This window comes from Schistocerca gregaria, chromosome 5 (genome assembly GCF_023897955.1).
Source record: "Schistocerca gregaria isolate iqSchGreg1 chromosome 5, iqSchGreg1.2, whole genome shotgun sequence".
Taxonomy (NCBI): domain Eukaryota; kingdom Metazoa; phylum Arthropoda; class Insecta; order Orthoptera; family Acrididae; genus Schistocerca; species Schistocerca gregaria.
Genome location: NC_064924.1, coordinates 26,526,178 through 26,533,565, shown reverse-complemented (window position 1 = coordinate 26,533,565; position 7,388 = coordinate 26,526,178). Strand labels below are relative to the sequence as shown.

At 43.2% G+C, this 7,388-nt stretch overlaps 1 non-coding gene across 1 annotated transcript; it reads right to left on the bottom strand.

Moving 5' to 3' along the window:
* Positions 1-7,043: 7,043 nt before the first annotated feature.
* On the bottom strand, positions 7,044-7,117 carry Trnai-uau (transfer RNA isoleucine (anticodon UAU)). Its single transcript has one exon. It is a non-coding gene; the product is annotated as a tRNA-Ile (tRNA).
* Positions 7,118-7,388: the final 271 nt, after the last annotated feature.

Below are 7,388 nucleotides of genomic sequence, written 5' to 3'. Positions count from 1 at the left end.
AAAATGTTCAGTAACTAACCAATGAGTGCTAATAATTATTCAAATCAGTTGATACACTAGGGTAATTCTAAGATGACTAGCATAAGACTTAATGTGTCCTTCACCTTCTGACCTAATTACCAGCAATTACTGCAATATCCGTTTATCCTGTCCATCCTCATGATCATGGAGCACTATATTGGTTTTTGCACTAATTCTACGTTGCTGTAAGAGTATGGATTCTACAATAATATGGAGTTGACATATCAAGCTGTCCACCACCTTGAACGATGGAGATGTTATTATGGTCCTACTGTTTGGTGTGCCTAATGTACTACCAAAATGATAACACTGAATATTAATAAAACATTTCAGTGTCTTGGCTACACTGATAAATACTTCAGGGAAGAGAAGTTCAGATTGTGTCACTTGGTGTTGTGCTTCTGTAGAAAGATATGGACTTTTAGTGCAGCTACATGCAACTTACTGTGCTACAACCATGATGCAATCCTTCCCATTCCTTTCCTAGTTTTTATAAAATGGTAAAGACTTATACAGTGCATTTAAATTTTTGTAAAACGATAGAGACTTGTACAGTGCGTGTGCACTTCATTTCATTTGTTAACAACATCAGTTGTCCTAAATATGCTCTATAGAGCGTGTGGACTTTATTTCACTCATTGATATATTTATTTGTTGTAAAAATGCTAAAGACGTATACAGTGAGTGTGCTCTTTATTTCATTTCTCAATTTGTTTAAATACTTGTAAAATGCTAAAACACTTTTATAGTGCATGTGCACTTTATTTCATTTGTTAATGTATTCAGTTCATATAAATATGCTAAAGACCTGTACAGTGCGTGTGCACTTTATGTCATTTGTTAATATATTTTGTACTCATTGCGTATATACTTTGTCATTTCTGAATATGTTTTGTACTCAGTGCATGTGCACTCTATTTATTTTCTTAATATGTTCTGCCCTTATCACTGATGTATATACTCTCTGACTGTAAACACAGTATCTAAATAGATTATAGAAAAATTGGTTGCTCATGGCAAGTCCAATTGACTCACCATGGCTGCCAAATTTTTGCCCCCCAGTGGAGGGTTTGTAAGAGGTCCATGATTAAAAAATTTGTTACTAGTGCAGTCGAGCAGATGTAATTTCGATGGATCGCTCACGCGCTGCCTGCGATATGTAAGGTAGAAGAGAATCTGAGACCAAAGAGCAGTATTGACTGCAGTAGGAGTAAGTTGTTGCTAGCGAGCAGTCGTGTCTGGTGTATCGTGTTGGCTGGGCCAGTCGTGTGCAGCGATGGCGGAGCCTGAGCGTTGTAGGATAAGGTAAAAGCAGCCTCGCGCATATGTAGTATTGTTACAAACATGTAAATGTTTTTAAAAAAAATCGGTTAATAATAATGTTTCTCATAAAAAGTAACTTTTGACATTCATCTCAATTTAAAGAATTCACTAATTTCTCCAATCCTTGGCCATCCCGATTATTGAAAAGAAAAATCAGTTCTTTCCTTTTATATAAGACGAATCTGTCGGCCAGTATTGCACTTAGCTGCGCCAGGAAAATTTCTTATAGGAGCAGATATATACGCGTTATCCGGCGATCTAATTAAGGTAAGATTTTTCAGTTTATTCAGAATGACGTATCAGGGCCATGACGCAGCATTGCTGATGTCCCAAATTTACCAGGTTAAATTGACTGTCAGTTATTGAAAGGTTATAAGTGACCCACTTTTTTTTACTGAGAGATTAGTCACATTTTATTATTGATACGTTACGCAATTTTCCTGTTGGTAGGTTATACTGAATGTGAACAACATAATTATATTTTTTTTACTGTTGAGAGGTTTAGGAATTTTCTGTTTTGACGTTACACTAAATGAGAATAGTATTCATATTATTTTGTGAGGGAGGTTACAGGTTCTCAAAAATTCTGGCTAAGCTTGTATCCAGCTTTAGCCCGTTGTCAGTGCCTATAACGATTTGAGCATCAGTGCTTTCTGCTCGCGCTTGGAGCTCTGGTACTTTCCCAACACAGCGACGAGAATTTACAACTGTTATGCCAATGGTTCCTGTACGAGGCGTATTCAAGTTCGAAGGCCTCCGATTTTTTCGGCCAGACTGGAAAGAGATGTGCATTGTTTGAAAATGAGGCCACGTTCATTGTCAATACATCCCGGAGATGGCAGCACCATACGCCAGCGGCGAGAATGAGAACTGTTTTAAATACTCAAAATGGCGACGTTTTCCTTACTTGAACAGCGTGCACTCATTCGTTTTCTGAATTTGCGTGGTGTGAAACCAATTGAAATCGACAGTTGAAGGAGACAGGTAGTGATGGAGTTATGGATGTGTCGAAAGTGCGACAGTTCAATGAAGGCAGAACATCGTGTGACAACAAACCGAAACAACCTCAGGCTCGCACAAGCCGGTCTGACGACATGATCGAGAAAGTGGAGATAATTGTTTTGGGGGATCGCTGAATGACTGTTGAACAGATCGCCTCCATAGTTGGCATTTCTGTGGGTTCTGTGCACAGAATCCAGCATGACGACCTGAAAATGCGAAAAGTGTCATCCGTGTGGGTGCCTCGAATGCTGACGGACGACCACATGGCTGCCTGTGTGGCATGTTGCCAAACAATGTTGACATGCAACGACAGCATGAATGGGACCTTCTTTTCGTCAGTTGTGACAATGGATGAGATGTGGATGCCATTTTTCAATCCAGAAACAAAGCGCCAGTCAGCTCAATGGAAGCACACAGATTCACTGCCACCAAAAAAAATTCGGCTAACCGCCAGTGCTGAAAAAATGATGGTGTCCATGTTCTGGGACAGCGAGGGCGTAATCCTTGCCCATTGTGTTCCAAAGGGCACTACGGTGACAGGTGCATCCTACGAAAATGTTCTGAAGAACAAATTCCTTCCTGCACTGCAACAAAAACGTCTGGGAAGGGCTGTGCGTGTGCTCTTTCACCACGACAATGCACCCGCACATCGAGCTAACGTTACGCAACAGTTTCTTCGTGATAACAACTTTGAAATGATTCCTCAGGCTCCCTACTCACCTGACCTGGCTCCTAGTGACTTTTTGCTTTTTCCAACAATGAAAGACACTCTCCGTGGCCGCACATTCACCAGCCGTGCTGCTGTTGCCTCAGCAATTTTCCAGTGGTCAAAACAGACTCCTAAAGAAGCCTTAGCCGCTGCCATGGAGTCATGGCGTCAGCATTGTGAAAAATGTGTACGTCTGCAGGGCGATTACGTCGAGAAGTAACGCCAGTTTCGTCGATTTCGGGTGAGTAGTTAATTAGAAAAACATCAGAGGCCTTAGAACTTGAATGCACCTCGTATCTACATTCTTCCTGTGTTCAACCTGCACTCCTTGTGGCAGAAGCCCTTCTTGTGTTTTTCCGACATCCTCTAACCTAAAACACCACCCAGTCCACGCCAAACAGCCCCTGCTACCCGTGATGCTGCCTCTTGCGTATATTGGATACTGACCTGTTCAGCAGAACCTGACCCAACCACATTTGGCGAAGGCGAGGAATCTACAGTCTACACGGTCGCAGAACCGCCTGAGCCTCTGATTCAGACCCTCCACTTAGCTTTGTACCAGAGGTCCGCTACTGGTCCTGTCGATTATGCTGCAAATGGTCAGCTCTGCTGTCATCCTGCAAGTAAGGCTGGCAGCCTTTAACACTTCTGTTAGCTGCTCGAAACCAGAGAGAATCTCTTCTGATCCAAAGTGACAAACATCATTGATACCGACGTGAGCAACCACCTGCAGTTGGCTGCAGCCTGTGCTCTTCATGGCATCTGGGAGGACCCTTTCCACATCTGGAATGACTCCACCCAGTATGCACATGGAGTGCACGTTGGTTTCCTTACCCTTCCTGTCAGCCAAGTTACTAAGGGGCCCCATAACGAGCCTAATGCTGGAGTTCCCAACTACCAATAATCCCACCCTATATGATTGCCCGAATCTTCCAGGCTGAGTGGTTTCCTCTGAAACAGGACAGGCGACAGCATCTGGCTCAGCGACAGTGTCAGCCACAGACAGCACCTGGAACCTGTTTGTCAGATAAGCCAGAGAGGCCTTACATGTGGTGGCCTGGGAAGTTGTTCGCCGCCTGCTTCGTCCTGGGCGACCTCCCACTCGACCACAGGCAAGGGGTCAGCCTCAGTGTGAGCAGTAACTGGTTTGGCCACCGGTGAGGACCGATCGGAGGACTCGGACGTGCTGGACGTCCATTGGATCCCCAAGGCTGGCCCACAACAGTGTTGCCCATACACTGCAGCCTCAAGCCATCACAGCCTGAAGTTGAGTGCGAAGTGTCACCAACTCGGCTCGCATCCGCACACAACAATATTTCTGATATTCGCATGAACAGTAATTGATGTCATGGCCTGTATTAGTTTTTCATCAAGGTCCTCATCACTCTGAATTTTAGGTATAGGATAGATCCACTCGTTGCATTCCCTTTGATTCGACATTAGTTCTGCTGGCGTGTAACCAGTTGACATGTGGGATGGGTTGTTGAGTATCTGCTTGAACGGGGTTACAAATTCCACCCATTTTGTTTGGCGTGTCAGAATATATGTGTGGATGAATCGGTTGAATTCCTTAAATACGCTTTCTGTCAAGTTTGTCTGTGGACAGAATTTCAAAATCAAAATTTGCTTGATGTTGTTCCATGCGAGAAAACCTCTCTATTGTTTGGCGATAAAGTTCGAGGCATTGTCTGAAAGTATGGCTTACGGTTTGCCGAAACGTGGGAAGTAATCCCACTCTATTCTTCTTATAATCGGGGGCGCGTTTGACGACTTCGTCACGTACAGACGTATATATTTTGTAAACAGATCTAGAAGTTCCTCAAGGTATTTCGCGCCTCCTCTTCCTGCCTTGAGCGGTCCATCGAGGTCTAGGCTTACTATCTGCCCTGGTTTCTGAGCTAATCTGGGGTTTAATGACAGAAGTATTTGACAGATTAAATGGCTTGGCCTTCTGGCAAACTGGACAAATTCGTAGGAGTTTGTCTATCTTTCCATGCAAATTAGGAACATAGCAATACATCGATATTTTCTTCTTGCATTTTTCAGGACCGAAGTGCCCCAAGACAAGTGGGTATACCACAACAAATGTCTACATAGGCATGGGGTGTACACATGCACCATCTTCCGGTTTCTGTCGTCCGATGAAATAATACTCCTTCATGTAATTTGTAAAATTTTGCTAACCAGTGTTGAGAGTTTAACGTAAGTATTCTCCTTACTTTATTCTATTTTCTGTTGGCGTCTTGCAAGGTCTTTGTCTGCATAGCTGTAGGTAGCAGTGTCGGTGAATCGAGTCTTTCATTAACAATATCTGTCAGTTGTGTAATTGTTCCTCGAATTCACAATTTCCGGTCATTCCCTCGGACAGGCGTGATAGGGCATTGGCTATGATGATGTCCTTTCCTTTAATGTAGACAATTTCAAATTGATGTTCCTGTAGGAGAAGGCGCCATCTTGTTAACCTTGGGTGTAGTAATTTACAAGAAAGGATAAAGCCGAGCGCTTGGTGATCGGAATAGACTTTTATTTTTCGGCCATAAATATAATAACTGAATCTCCGAAATGCCCATACGATGGCTAAACCTTCCAATTACGTTACTGCGTAGTTTCGCTCGCAGTCTGTCAATATGCGACTTGCGAAACTAATAATTCTGCTTTTCTTCTCTCCATTTACTTGTTCTTTCTGGAAGGGACAAGCGCCTAGACCCTGAAAGGAAGTGTCGCAAGATAGAAGTCTTCATCTTAATTTTGATGGCTCAAGATATCACTAAAGAGCAATGCTTCTTTTATCTCCTTGAAATCTCGTTTACACTCGTCCCTCCAATTCCACGGAACGTTCTTTTCCAACAGCTTGTGTAATTATGGATGGTTAAGACATGGTCTAGATAGAAAACGTCGAAACCATTCCGATTAACCCTTTAAGTTTTCTATAGCTGAAAGTTTATGGGATCTAGTCGAATTCCTTCTGAAGATAACACGTGTCCTAAAAAATTGATCTTTTGTTTCCGAATTTTGACTTCCTGAGGTTGGTAGTATCTCCGTAGTCCATAATCCTTCTGAATACCTTCTTCATCAGTTGGATGTGCCTTTCCCATTAAACGATGGCAATTAGCAAGTCATCGACGTACACCGTCACTTCGTCTAAAATTTCTGGTCCCAATTTGCAATAAAGATTCTGAAACGGACATTCAATCCAAATATCTCATCCTCCTGAAAAGCCCCTCCACCTCCTACTTCTCACCCCTACACCTCTGAGAAAAGGGGCACTTGTTTAGGTTCAAAAATGGTTCAAATTGTTCTGAGCACTATGAGACTTTACTTCTGAGCTCATCAGTCCCCTAGAACTTAGAACTACTTAAACCTAACTAACCTAAGGACATCACATACATCCATGCCCGAGGCAGGATTCGAACCTGCGACTGTAACGGTCGCGCGGTCCCAGACTGTAACGCCTAGAACCGGTCGCCACTCCGGCCGGCACTTGTTTGGGTCTGAGCCACTTTTTCTCCTTCTCGAAAATCCCCCAGCCCCCTCCTCCCCTCCCATCCCCCACCCATAAAGTATCGGAAAAAACTCCAGCTGTGCTGGTAGTAAGGATCTCAGGCCATGCAATTCAGATAATTGTCAATAATATACTGCTGTGTATTCTTTGTTTAATCAGTTGCTGGAGACAAAGGTGGAAAATAGTTCCACTGTGGTATCTCTACTTTTATGACATCACCTCACATCCTATAGGTGGATATTGGTGCAATTAAGTCAAAACCCTTACTACACTGATCCCGCAACCCATCGGTTACCCAGAAACAATGAGGCACTTTTGATTTATCGCTTGCATAACTGGCAGGAAATATCTCATCAAATTGATTGACTCTGTGGAATATTGTAATTTGTGGGAAAAACATTCATCATATATGAAATGATAAGTAAATGGACACCCTAGCTGCAAACAGGCGTTGATGTACTTCATTAGGGACATGTTGAAAATGTGTGCCCTGACCAGGACTCGAACCCAGGATCTCCTGCTTATATGGCAGACACTCTATCCATTTGAGCCACCAAGGCCTCGTCATGAATAGTTATCATCATGTATAGTTATTCACCACATACCCTAGCTCTTGTATGCACCATCTCGTGATTACATAGGCACCCTCCTCCACCACCATACCCCTTATCCGATGATAAACTTCCTAATTGCATCTTCACACTGACCACAGGGCAAATGTGTCAGCCGCCTTGTGTATTGCCAAACGTGCAGATCAGGAGAGAAGTACATACAGTAGCTGGCCCAGAGTGAAGAAGACAACTTCATCCCATTTCACTACCCCAGATGTAA